Below are 15273 nucleotides of genomic sequence, written 5' to 3' on the forward strand. Positions count from 1 at the left end.
GTTAACATCTTTATAAATAAGTTTCAGCAGTAATAAAATTACAACCATCATGTCGTACCATCTCGTGGTTACATTTTAACGCCTGTACTATGATCATATCAATTTAAGATTCATTAAACTTACTGGACGGCATCCGATATAAATAGGCTTATGCATAGTCTAATGTTAGAAATGAAATGTGATATAATGAAATGTTAAAGAGGCAAACACTGAACTGATATACTGTCGTCAAAATATTTTCAAGCTGCAAGGGATAAACCATGTGACTCTTTTTCGCATGTTCACGCGCGTTTTCTTGTTAAAATTTAAGGATTTTTACACATTGCAATGACTTAATTCCGGTAAAAATGAAGCAATTTCAAATACGCTTGCTTTTTAAATGAAACTACTATAGATTTCAAGGGAAAGTTGTAAGATTACTACACTTGAAATCTAGAATTCAGAACGACGCTTTAAATGCATTATCTAGAATTCCAGTGAATGTCATATTGAACAGTGGAACAAAACGAGGATGCATTAGAAAGCATAATATGTCACTTGAGTGAATACAGCCACGCTACGGCATTGCAAGGTCTCGGTGAAAGACGATAATTCCGAACTTTCGTTGTAGAAATTACATACATGAAAGCGAAGACGAGAACGTAAACAGTAGCGAAGAACTTGTGAAGGAAATTCTAACATTTAGAGAAGCTAAGCTTTATCATAAAGCTATAGACCAAGAATTTAAGATCTGAATACATCGTTAAATTGTAATTATTATTATTATTATTATTATTATTATTATTATTATTATTATTATTATTATTATTATTATTATTATTATTATTATTATTATTATTGCATTTCTTACCTTTCATCCAACGCGGAATATTTAAAAACAGTGAGTTCCACAACTAGGAATTATTTAAAAAAACATAACTACAAAAATAGTTCTTATGAGGAAGTTTGTATTGTTATTATTCTTGTTGGATTATCATCGATGTAACCATCTGAATATAATAATTAAGACTCTTTTATCCAACTCAGAATATTTTAACAATTTTACAACTGAAGATAATACAACAGAAAGTGAACTACTACGGTATTATATGTCAACAGTACAAAGTACTGTTTATTATTATAAATATCATTATCGGTAACTGCAACGTACTATTTTCTTATTTAAATTTAAAATAAAATATTCTAACAATAAACCTTAATTATTAATTTATGATTTAATAGTCGTAATTAGAATTTTAATGCAACTCATATTAAAATTAACCAACATTCGTTTTTATTTTTCTTCATTTTATTTCGCTTGATATAATAACATTTTAGATGTAGGCTTAGACCTATATCGTTTTAGTTATTGTATTTATTTTATGGGGACCTTTAGTTATTGAAAAATGACACGTGTTATCTTTCTTCTTCTTCTTCTGTCTGACAAGTGTTAGGCCACAAGGCCTGTTGCGGTCTCGCATAAAATTTTCACGCCATCTCTTAGCAGGACGACCCACAGATCTTTGGCCATGTGGTACATAATCATAAATTGCCTTTGGGAGTCTACTATTACTCATTCCTTCCAAATGAGTTTCCAATTAGACTGATATTGAACAATGTAATGTATTATTATTATTATTATTATTATTATTATTATTATTATTATTATTATTATTATTATTATTAACATCATTATCGTTAACTCCAACGTAATATATTTTATTTAAATTTCAAATAAAATTTATTTTAACAATAAACTTTAACTATTAATTTATCATATTTTAATAATTATAATTTTAATGCAAGTCATACTATTTTCTTTTTCGCTTGATGTAATAACGTTTTAAGGTTAATCCTGTATCATTTTACGTAGGCCTACTATAGACTATTTATTTTATGGGAACCTTTTAATTATTGAACAATGGCACCTGTTATTATTGTTATTATTATTATTATTATTATTATTATTATTATTATTATCGCCAACTGCAACGTAATATTTTTTATTTAAATTTAAAGTAAAATATTTGAATAATAAACTTTAATTATTAATTTATGATTTAATAATGATAATTTTAATGCAACTCATACCAAAATTAACTAACATTCGTTTTATTTATTTTTATTTTTCGCTTGATGTAATAACATTTTAGGGATGTATCATTTTGGGTATTGTATTTATTTTATGGGGACCTTGAACAATGACACGTGCTATTATTACTTGTACGTAACATTCCCATTTATTTTCAATCTAATACACCAATTTAATAACGATGAATCTATTAAATCGAATGACACGTCTACAATCCTTCAGTATTTTTTAATAGACATTAGTATACAGTTTATTGTTCTGTATTTTGTCACTATTTTGATAATTTCAGAAAGAATCAAAATCGGAAGGACGGAACGTATAACCCCGGTCGACATGAATTGCTCCACTTTTGAAGCTCAATCGCCGATTAACAGCGTCGCAACATTCCGATTCCAAATAAACTTGCCGGTCGGACATGCCTACGACTAATCTCAAGTGTAGCTTATCTGTGATGTAAATTTTCAAAGGGCATATCAGTCGCTTGTTAAAGACTTACCGTGTGCGTTGTTTTGACAATCTTGAATCAGCTGTTGCCGATGATAATAGTCGCGAACTTTTACTCTCTTGAAATGTAGTTACAGAGAACGAGAATAAAATTCATAGTGCACCAAAATATCGCAACACTTCGAACACCATGCAATCACACATGTTGTAAATTGTTTCGTAAGTTATTAATAGAAAGAAAAAGTATATTTAAAAATTCGTTACAGCTCAGAAGAGCAATTCCTTAATCACGTTCAAGGAATGACAGTCGCATGATGATTATTGTTATTCATTGTTCTGTTGCTCTTTTAACGCGATGTCTTCTGAGCATTGTCACTTTTATTATAACGCTTGTTTTTTTCCTCGTTTTAATTGATGTTCCCTTTCTGTTTACGCTAACCCGCATGAGAAAGTTAACATTATCAACAAACGCTGTATACTACAAAAAAGGAACGGAATTAGTACACACGGAACGACACTTGAAAGTGACCGGTGCGACATACAAACATACACACGACTGGACCACAAACCAAGATGTGTAACACTGAGAGAAACGAACAACGGAGCTAGCCAACCCAACAGACAGACAGCCGACGGTCGTCATACTTTCGATCGCCGCGCGGTGGGGGTACAGAGCGACGCGTCAAGGGACGGACCTCCTTCAGAGTGAGAGAAAGAGAGAGACGGTGATTCGATATACAAGACAAGTTTAGGGAAAGCTCAACAGGTAGCGCTCACATCGCATTATTCCAGAGCTAACAACTTTGTAGCAGATAACTACAGCGGTAACTTTTCTTGTTCCAAATGTGCGGAAAAGTTAATCCCCTCAGGGCTAGCAATCTTTCCCTCTACCCCTCTGTAAATGTTTCTACCCTCCTACAGCAGTAAAGGTATACACAGTTATAATACAAAAATTTTGAACTTGCAGCTTAAATTGAGTAATAATTGTTTTAATGATTATCTATAAAGAAACACTGGAGTGTCAGATTCCTGTTTTTGTTCACACATCATTCCAGTGATTAAATTTTAGTTATAGAATTTACGGCAGTGAAATAACAGACTGCGGGTTGGAAATAAAATGTTTATGAAGAAGACTACCGTGGTAGCAGAGTTGTGCAAAACTCATAAATCCACAATCGTTATTCGGGTCATTTCTTTACTAGTTAACGCTCAGCCAGGTCGATTGAATATTCTGCACTCTGTCGAAACGAGCAAAATTCCCTTACTGCGACGGATGCAATCTCGGGTAACTACGGTGACCAATAAAACATTCAAGCAAGTAATCTCAAAAGGAGAAAAATTAATAATGCTGCAATATTGTTCAAGAAAATTAACTAACTTTGGGTTAGAAGTACAGAATTTGAGGCGTTACATGCGATTTTTTGTCTAAACTAAATATGGAAACGACATTAAAAACAGCGAATAAGGGGTATTTATTTTGGCTCAAAAATTGTGTTTTCCCAAACTTTGATTACGTTTCGAAAAGTTTTAATAAAAAAATAATTTCTTTCATAATATAGATACTTAACTGAAAAGTTTGTTTAAGGGGTTAGGTACAGCTTACAGCAATAACATTTTGGAAATATTCAACATTTTTTTCATCCATTACTATATCTTGTACAATAATGAAAATTAATGTGTATAAAACTCTGTCCTTCTGCTATATGAAAAAAATATTTTTACGATTTAAAAATATCATTTGTATTTTTTTAAATTCAAAATGATGGCAGATTATTGTGCAGTGATGAAGCGTTTCCCTCATAACTCAAAACTATCCAAAATTCTGTGATGAAATTTTTTATGTGTATTTATGCATGTCATATCTACAATATGATGCAAAATCACTTCTCTACCTTTGATAGATTGTCTGATAAAAAATAAATTAATTTAAAACATGGTCAAATATCAGTATTTACCTCTAACACAAAATTAAAAAAAATATGTATTTATTAAGATATGTAGTTGAAAGGGCATGATAATGTAAACATGAGTTTCAGAAATAAAATAAGAGAGAGAGAGAACATGAAAAAGTTAAAAAGTTATGAGGGAAACGCTTCATCACTGCACAGTGAACTGCCACCAATTTGAATTTTGAAAAAAATATATAAATATTTTTAATCGTAAAAATATTTTTTTCATATAGCAGAAGGACAGTGTTTTACACATATCAATTTTCATTATTGTACAAGATAACCTAATAGAGGAAACAAATGTTGAATATTTCCAAACATTTTACTGCTTTGCTGTACCTAACCCCTTAAACAATTACCAAAATCAAATAAATATGACTATTAAAATAAAATTATTTTTCAAGCTTAAAAGTCAATCCTTTTAATTCATCATAAAAACAATTTTTACATATTCTGTCTGAATTTCATATCACTCAACATAAAAAATTACCAATTTTTTAGGGTACTCTATCGACTCGCAGTTTGCATTATTTTGTGGTGGAACTACATGACATCAGCGTTTAACATGTAGTGCATATACTACTCCTTTATTTTCGTCTCATATCATGACTAAATATCATTTGTACTGAAACTTCGATATCCTCACACACCGGACATGGAACTGACGTCTGATTTTCGTTGGGATATTTCACGATCAAGTGAACCGAGAGATACGGAATAACTAATACACGCGGCACATATTGTATTCAGTGCATACAACATGTTTCATATACCAGCCTACATTTCCATAATTCCACTTAAGAAACATTTCACAGAAAATTGTCCGTTCTGATTATATATGGCAGAGGTCTCTTAGGATACGTATCGCGGTGCTGCTGCCAATGTCTGAAAAGACAATTTCATTGAGAGATTAGGTTTGGTTTGATCAGACTTTTGGTATGCTTTGCATGTACGCTTTTGGTAAATAGGTAAATAAATTTACCGTCGACAACAGAGAAGAAAAAGTTTTACCCCTGGATCATAGCGAAGAAAGCGAAATAACTTAACTTTCCAACGTAGTACATTATCATGAATTACGTCATCGTTGTGTGAGAAAATGTCGAACAGAGTCATCGGTTGGACGGTAATATGTAAGAAATGAAGGTATTTGGGATGGCTTTGATGGGTTTATGGCTTACGCAATGACTGCATCGTGTATCTAAAATGGTATATTGCAGTTTAGAGGTTATTTTCAATAATTTAAGTACTTTTTTTCTCTTCCATGTGTGGTGTATGAGAGCATCGAATTCTCACCAAAATTTGGTCGAAATATCACTAAAAATACTTTAGACTACCATCCTGACGTTTCTTTTGTAGCTATAGGTATCCTACAAGCAAAACTCAGCTCGAACTCGTCGCGGCGCGCATGCTATACCCCTCTTACCCCTCTGCAATAGGCGTGAGAGGATGCTGGAAACGGGAGCATACATCATATGCGCGAGACAGTCAAGCCTGCTGGTTTCTGCCCACTGAGTTTTCCTTGTTGCATGCCTATACCTTCCTTTGCTTCTTCAGAACAGCCTCCTTACTCTCTCTTATAGTCACCATATCGCTGCATTGAATATGAATTGATTGCGTAACCCCTAGATAAGCCTTGGTTTTTCTGAACCGACGCATGCGACATGCGAGGTGCGAGGCCTCGCACAAATCCGGACTACATGAGAGATAGTGAGTGGTTTCTATGGCTGCGAGGTGCGCAGACCTCACATCTCGCAGGTATAGAAGCCACTCACTATCTCTCGTGTAGTCCGGATTTGTGCGAGGCGGCCTCGCACCTCGCATGTCGCATGCGTCGGTTCAGAAAAACCAAGGCTTTACTCGGACGAAGTATTTACATTCGGTACGAGTAATAAACACTCGTCGAAGGACTTCGGAGGAGGGCAGTATCTATATGCTTATCCCTCCTCTCCCCAGCCCGCAGCCTGTCGCTGCACATCCCCGCTAACGTACTTAACACCTATAAGGTCGAGTACGTACGATTCTTAACTAGTAGTACTACATCGTAACTTCTCTTAAAAAGACAGCTCTCAATAACGGACACATTAACAGTTTAAAATTTCTCAGCAGATTTGCACATGCTGTTATCTGTTGTGGGAAAATGCAGCAATTTACAATAGAGGACTATATTATCAATATTGGATGCGGACACCTAAGTAGGTCTACGTATGCAAAAGTTTAACCATTTTCTTAAAAGCAGATACTTGTATTACGAAGCAGTCCTCTTTATTTTACAATCATATCTTCTCCCAATTGTCTTGTTGTACAACCATATGTCAGAATTGTCAATGATCATTTATGATATAAAAGTGCACCTAGAAACATAATTATGTTCAGAAAAATGGGCTACTAACAATTTCCCATTTCTAAACAAACAAGATATATGTTATTTTTGACCATATTCATGTTAAAATTTGTTAGTACCGGTACTAATGTTTATTTAATAAAGTGCATGAGCAGAATAATTTTTGCTTGCAATATCTGCACCCCCAACTTCATCAACAGAACACAGCTAGAACATTTTTATAACGTGGCGACAGCTACTCACATAATTTCTGTACCCTAAGATTTATGGGTTTTTGGGAATAATAATTATTGTGATGAACATTTGATTTAAGGGGTTAGGTACAGCTTACAGCAGTAAAATTTTGGAAAAATTCAACATTTTTTCCTCCATTACTGTATCTTGTACAATAATGAAAATTAGTATGTGTAAAACACTGTTCTTCTGCTATATGAAAAAAAATTTACGAGTAAAAAAATTATTATTATTATTTTTTTTTTTTCAAAATTCAAATTGGTGGCAGTTCACTGTGTAGTGATGAAGCGTTTCCTTCATAACTCAAAAACTATCCAACATTCTCTGATGAAATTTATTGTGTGTATTTATGCATGTCATATCTACAATATGATGCAAAATCACTTCTATACCTTTGATAGATTGCCTGATAAAAAATAAATTCATTTTTAAAAATGGTCAAATATCAGTATTTTTTTCCAACACAAAATTTAAAAAATATATTATTTATTAAGGAATGTAGTTGAAACAGCATGATATTGTGAACTTGAGTTTCAGAAATAAAATAAAAGAGAGAGAACACGAAAAAGTTAACAAGTTTATGAGTTATGAGGGAAATGTTTCATCATTGCACAGTGAACTGCCACCATTCTGAATTTTGAAAAAAAAAAAAAAAAAAAAAAAATGTAAATAATTTTTTTAAACAATAAAAATATTTTTTTTTCGTATATCAGAAGGACAGTGTTTTACACATACCAATTTTCATTATTGTACAAGATACAGTAGTGGAGGGGAAAAAATGTTGAATATTTCCAAAAACATTTACTGCTGTAAGCTGTACCTAACCCATTAAAACAAATAATTATCAGAGGTTATTGGAGCGTATCTTGACATTTTTCCGTTCAAATCTTCATACACCCCTGTCATTCTATCTTTTAAAACACTCTCTTCCATTAATATTGTTTTATTTCGTAAATCCAACTTCGTCTGGGTCATCCACGGCGCCTTCATTCTTCTGGCGTTCACAGTAAAGGCTGGTTCACAATAAACCGGGAATGGAAACGGCAACTAGAACGAGAACGGAAATATTGTTAAAATAAATGTATTTAAATGTGAGCATTCACAATTAACTATTTTGAACGCTCAAATTTAAATACACGTATTTTAACATTATTTCCGTTCTTGTTCTCGTTGTTGTTTCAGTTCCCGGTTTATTGTGAATCGGCCTTTACAGTCTTTTCGGTAACCCTTCTTGTGAAATTTTTCTGACATAGCCATACCATTTGTGTTTTTTTTTATTGTTTATTATATCTAAAATAGTTTCCTGGTTCATTTGTATCATGTAAAAACATTTGCATGTGATATCATTATTTATTTTCTCCAGTTTGATTTTATGAGCTGCACGCCGTATAAAATTATAAGTAGCGATATTAATATAGATATTAAAGTTTTCACCGGTATTGGTGAACCCTAACTGGACACTCCTCGTAGCTACAGATGCCGGCACGTAATTTGGAAAGTTGAAAAAGTCATCGACTTTGTTAATAACTCAGGTAGAACACAATTTTCAAACTATATCTGTCAATTTGGATATAAAGTTCGATTCGTTCATGTCCATAAACTGGCTAACATAATATACTCTATGGTTCAAGAATTTTGCCTTCCTAGAGAAGTGTTTACGTCAACGTTACATCAATTTACTATGACAGGTTTATATATTTACATGGACCTCTGCTCACAGTTGGTCCAACCCATGTGCTCTATTTTATGAGGCCGTTAATCTTCTCTATTGTCCACCAATTCGTAAACCCCACAACAAAGAAAACGCGCAAGCTTGAAAAGAATGAAACGTCAATACATGTGTTACAATAACCTGAAGTTGCAGACGATCGTCAGCGACGTGAGATGAATACCAATGCCACATTTCAATGGAGGTCAATTTTATGATAGTAAACCTGTATCGACACGGGAGAGCATAAAAATCGGGCGGCAGGGATTGTTAAATTTGAAGTAATGGTCATGACAAATGACATTTCACAATTTTTGGTCTATGAGAACTGACAAAAAAAAAAAGTGAAGTTATGAGATATTGGGATACTATCGCAAATGGAAACATGTGGGAAGGAATAACTTTTGCTTTTAAGGATATTTCTAAAAGGTCGATGAATTATTTTGAGCCGATTTTACTTACTTACTTACTTACTGGCTTTTAAGGAACCCGGAGGTTCATTGCCGCCCTCACATAAGCCCGCCATTGGTCCCTATCCTGAGCAAGATTAATCTACTCTCTATCATCATATCCCACCTCCTTCAAATCCATTTTAATATTATCTTCCCATCTACGTCTCGGCCTCCGTAAAGGTCTTTTTCCCTCCGGCTTCCCAACTAACACTCTATATGCATTTCTGGATTCGGCCATACGTGCTACATGTCGTGCCCATCTCAAACGTCTGGATTTAATGTTCCTAATTATGTCAGGTGAGAAATACAATGCGTGCAGTTCTGTGTTGTGTAACTTTCTCCATTCTCCTGTAACTTCATCCCTCTTAGCCCCAAATATTTTCCTAAGCACCTTATTCTCAAACACCCTTAACCTATGTTCCTCTCTCAAAGTGAGAGTCCAAGTTTCACAACCATAAAGAACAACCGGTAATATAACTCTTTTATAAATTCTAACGTTCAGATTTTTTGACAGCAGACTGGATGATAAAAGCTTCTCAACTGAATAACACGCATCTCCCATATTTATTCTGTGTTTAATTTCCTCCCGAGTATCATTTGTATTTGTTACTGTTGCTCCAAGATATTTGAACTTCTCCACCTCTTCAAAAGATAAATTTCCAATTTTTATATTTCCATTTTGTACAATATTCCCGTCACGAGACATAATCATATACTTAATCTTTTCGGGATTTACTTCCAAACCTATCTCTTTACTTGCTTCCAGTAAAATTCCCGTGTTTTCCCTAATCGTGAGCCGATTTTACCAAACATATTTATACGATGTAAGAGTAATGGAACGGAGAAAAATTCTCTCCGGCGCCGGGATTTGAACCTGGGTTTTCAGCTCTACGTGCTGATGCTTTATCCACTAAGCCACACCGGATACCACCCCGGCGTCGGACAGAATCGTCTCAGATTAAGCTCCAACTCTTGGGTTCCCTCTAGTGGCCGCCCTCTGCACTACGTCATAGATGTCTATGAATGTAGGACCGAAGTCCACACATGTGCTGAGGTGCACTCGTTATGAGTGACTAGTTGGCCGGGATCCGACAGTGATTTACGCATATCTGATGACGCAGAATATCTGCATGGAAATATGATATGTACTTCGGTACATTAAAATAATATATACAAACATATTTAACTTAATTGTTACTTAAAGTCTTTTTAATTGGCACTTAAAGAAACAATGCATTTCACCAATAAATAAAATGAGAGAGAGTGGAAATATCGTTGAAATGAAAGAGGGAAACGGGAATACCTGGAGAAAACTTTCTGCAACATCTGCAGTTCTGCACAAATTCTATCACAGGGTCAGCTGAGATCGAACCCAGCCCGTCTGGATGAAAGACCTACGAGCTGGTGCTCAGAACAGAAGCATCTCTTTGATTGCTCTCTCTGCACATGTTTAAGCTTATTTTTAATTTACTTCAAATCGAAAGCTTATTAGACAAAAGACATGGAAATTATTAGCTTTAAAATTAACTGCAAGTTATCTGTCTGAAGTATAACGTGTTATTTCGGAGCTTACATGTTACATCCCTTCCCCGTTCCTAGTTTATACTACATTAAGATAAAAGTTAGAAACTTTATTGATGCGTGTCAAATTACTTTGACATAAATGCTAACAGGTAATATTCACTTCATAAAATGATTGAAGAGAAAGTATGAATAAACTACACAGAACGATTCTTCTTTAAAAAAAAAAGGGGGAAGATATAATACGGAAAGCATATAAAACACGAACGTTGCTTTGCCGCCTCCAACATTTCTAATCCAGTCAACGTTTTAATTTGAAGATGTCATGCTTGGAGTGTCGGTTCCAAGTTCAAGAGCTATGACGATTCTTATACCAGAGTGAAAGCTGGATGTGTCGGAGATGAGAACGGCCCTGACATTCTCTCACTGTTTATCGACATGCCAGAGCATTTTTTTGTACCTAATTGAGGCCTATATTCAAAAACTTTGGAATTTGACACTTGAGACCGGAGAAATTGTAAATAAATTTATGGACAAGGATTCCAATCCTTACTTATCTTCTATTTATAAGTAGGCTACTACTACAAATTCTAGCTAAATAAAAAAACGATTTCGGTAGATGAGAGAATAGCTTATATAGCCTACCTAAATAAATCGATTTAAAGGGTTTGTTCACAATAAATCGGGAACGGAAACGACAACGAGAACGAGAACGGAAATAGTGTTAAAATAAATGTATTTAAATGTGTCCATTCACAATAATTAATTGTGAATGCTCACATTTAAATACATTTTAACAATATTTCCGTTCTCGTTCTCGTTCCCGTTGTCGTTTCCGTCCTCGGTTTATTGTGAACCAACCTTTATAGGTTCTCTTTCTGCCTCGCCACACAGAACTAGCAGAATATTCAAAATGTTTCCCGTCACCATACTCATTTTCTGCAAATAATAATAATAATAATAATAATAATAATAATAATAATAATAATAATACGGTATACCTGTAATAATAATAATAATAATAATAATATTATTATTATTATTATTATTATTATTATTATTATTATTATTATTATTATTATTATTATTATTATTGGCATATTATAAGTCATGGAAACGTTTTGCTGTTGGATATATTATGTCTTTTTTCTGTTATCCGTTTCATAAACTAATATTAAACAAAAGGCCTCGAATAATCCGACTGATCAGAATTATCGAATAATTGTTCAATAATTTGTAAATGAACCTAAAGACTTTGGTTTACAAATCAGAATACAAATTTAAGCCGTATGGAAATTCCTGAACGAATTTATTCGATAGTTTCATTCTACTATCGAATAAGCCGAATTTAGTCGATAATGTATATAACTAAACTATCCTATTAGGAGATCTGCGCAAGCTTAGGCTCACCAACTGCCCAATAGATCTATGCTACTGCGCATCTTCTTCAACCGGCCACGAAAAATTCTTGTCCTAGTCTACATGCATTTTATTCTCTACAAAGTACTTCTCCTTTATGCATTATTAAGCGACAGTGTTTTCGGATACACAATTCACGGATCCGCGTTAGATTCCCGACAGGGAAGCGGAGATTTATCTCTTTTTCCACAGGAAATGAGTCTTTGTCCCTTGTTTGGCGTTTATTCTAGAATCTACATACAGTTACTCTCTTTAATATTCGGCCACTTAGGTTTGTAACCAAATCAATGTTTATTCTGATATCTTAATTACAAATATAAGCAACAAAAATATATATAAAGTCAACAATTCCTCATTCAAGATGCTACTAAAAAAATTAAACAGTCTATTCTTCATTATAAAGCATAAAAATAAATTCATAACAAAAGATTGACAATTATCACAGTCACTAAAATATTCGGCCACTTCAACTTTTAACTAAATTCATCCTCTGTAGAAAGTAAACAAATAACATTTAGTGATCAGTAGCATATCCTCTTCTTCTCTCAAGCGTTGTGGCACATTAGAAATGTATTTCTTAATTTTTTCAGCGAGTATTTTAGCCCACTCCTTCATTATTTTTTCTTCTAATTCAACTTTTGATTTTGAAGGTGTTTTTCGTGTTCGTGATTTCAGCTCAGCCCAGAGATTTTATATGAGGTTCAAGTCAGGGCTTTGGGGAGGAGTGTCAATAACTTTGAGACAATTATACAGGAGCCAGTTCCTCACAAGATACGATTTGTGTTTAGGGTCGTTATTCTGGTAAAATTTAAATGTGTCCCTTATGCCCAATTTGTCTGCACTTCTGTGTAATTTTTGCTTCAATATACGGAGATAGTCTTCCTTCTTCATTATCCCCTCGATTTGTGTCATCTTTCCAACTCCTGCTGCAGAGATGCAACCTCAGATCATGATGCGGCCTCCTCCATATTTCACTGTGGGCTGCAAATTCTTCATTTCAAGTTCTTCGTTTGGCTTCTGCCACATATTTATCTTGCCAACAGAATCAAAAACATTAGACTTGCTCTCGTCTGAAAAAAAATTACACCATTCCACCAAGAAACATCTTTATTTACATATTCTCTAGCAAACTGCAGCCTCTGTTTTTCTGTTCACCTCACTAATGAAGGACTTTTTTCTTGCCACTCTGCCATTGAAATCAGCTTTTCTTATTACCCTTCGGACAGTTTCTGGGTGGAGATTTTTTCTACTCTCTTCAAAGAGTTCATCTGTCAATTTTGGAGCACTTAGTCTCGAGTTGTTCTTTACTTCCCGAATTATTATTCTTTCTTCCCAATCAGTCAGTATTATTGGTTGTTCTTTTTGGTGTATCGACTCTAATCTATCTTCCTTCTTATACAGAGCGTTCGCCTAAGGGTGGGGCCAGGAAAGCGGCATGTATTGATACGCCGCTTTATGCGAGCAGTTGTTGAGACACGCTCGACAATCAAGGACATCAAGGTCGACAAGTTATCAGTTGTGAGCCAGTTTAACACGTACAGTGCAGTTTCTTGACACAGTTGCTTAAATATTCAGCGTGTGTGTAAAATTTGTTAACAATGCAAAACGCAAAATTCACGCTTGAACAGAGAGTTTTTATGTATGATGCATATGTGAAAACAGAGTCATGTAGAGAGGTGAGTAGGCAATTTGAAGTGAAATATCCGGGTGCTCCAATTCAGGGTAGAGAAACTGTTAGACGTCTTGTTAACAAATTAAGGACAACAGGGTCGATAAATGCTACAATTCCTAAGCGAAAACAAAGAGTATTGACGGAAGAAACAATTGATGAAATCAGTGCATCATTTATACGCTCTCCTAATAAATCTCTAAGACGTGTTTCACAGGAAGTTAGTGTTTAAAAAAACAGTCTTTACTGCTGCTAAATTTTTAAAATTAAAACCCTACAGAGTATAGTATAGAAATCGGAAGCTTACGGATAGACGATTCCCGCAAGCGACACGGCAGGCAGGCCGCTTTCCTGGCCCCACCCGTAGGCGAACGCTGTATCTCTTTATGTCCCCAATTATGCTTCTTGGTATATTTAATATTTTATTGATTTCTCTTTCAGATTTCCCTTTTGCAATATGGAAAATTACGAGTTGTCTCTGTTCAAGTGTTGTATTCCTACCATTACGCCCCATACTGTAGCGGCAGATGCTTCAGAACACGTGCAGGCAGAACAGCAAGCACAGAAACTCTGTGCCTACTACACTGTGCCTACTGAGGCAGCAACCCCATGCTCAGATAAACAAATGAAGTGGCCGAATATTAAAGTGACGCGCTCTTGTGCCCATTAATAGAAACATTTTTAATTCACTTGTGTAATGGTCCGAAAATTTGTGAATTTGTTATAATTACTATTAAGTATCAGCATATCGTTCTCAATTTTTATTTTAGATTTAATCCAATTTCTACTCCATAATAAAGACAAGAAAACCTGAAAAAAGGATCTAGCCGAATATTAAAGTGAGTAAAGGCCCATTCACAATGAAAATTAAACATAACGTAAACATTAACATAAGCACATAAACATATGCCACAAACTTAAGTAGCCAAGGCCCATTCACAATGAAAATTAAACATAACGAAACATAACACGTGTGTGGAAACAAACATACCGAATCAACAAAACTACACAATCTATTACATAAAAATGGAGAACTGCACAATGACTGACGATGTAGCTATTCAATTTATGTTTCTAATAACTACAATGGCATTAGTATATGGCTTTCAATACTTGAAATCAAAGAAACGGAGATGTAAAATAATCAACTTTTCGTCATATGATTCCATGTTGCGCGCCTAGCTATCATCACGGCCAATAGATCAAAATATTGCCTGTAGGCAAAGCCCATGAGATGTTAAACAAAAAGTGAAAACACGCTTTCCGCTTGTGTACTGTTTCCAAATCGCATAAACATAAGCATGAAAGTTTGGAGTTTGCAAACTTTCATGTTAACGTCTTATGATTAAGATTAAGTTTATGCTTATGTAATTCATTGTGAATGATTTCATTAAATAACATGGACACAAGGTTTTATGCTTACGTTATGTTTATGTTTAATTTTCATTGTGAATGGGCCTTAACT

General features: G+C 34.3%; 1 protein-coding gene across 3 annotated transcripts in view; it reads right to left on the reverse strand.

The window, feature by feature from the left end:
• The window catches only part of Oatp74D (Organic anion transporting polypeptide 74D), a 905484-nt gene that overhangs the window by 418557 nt on the left and 471654 nt on the right, over window positions 1-15273 (reverse strand). The window contains exon 1 of one of the 3 annotated variants that reach the window (XM_069818961.1): window positions 2568-3229. The exons of the other annotated variants lie outside the window; for them this stretch is intronic. The gene's annotated coding sequence lies outside the window, so the exon portion shown is untranslated. Of the gene's footprint in view, window positions 1-2567; window positions 3230-15273 lie in introns of those variants that run through there. 3 annotated transcript variants of the gene reach the window in all.

The sequence above is a fragment of the Periplaneta americana genome, chromosome 2 (assembly GCF_040183065.1).
Source record: "Periplaneta americana isolate PAMFEO1 chromosome 2, P.americana_PAMFEO1_priV1, whole genome shotgun sequence".
NCBI classification, from domain to species: Eukaryota; Metazoa; Arthropoda; class Insecta; order Blattodea; family Blattidae; genus Periplaneta; species Periplaneta americana.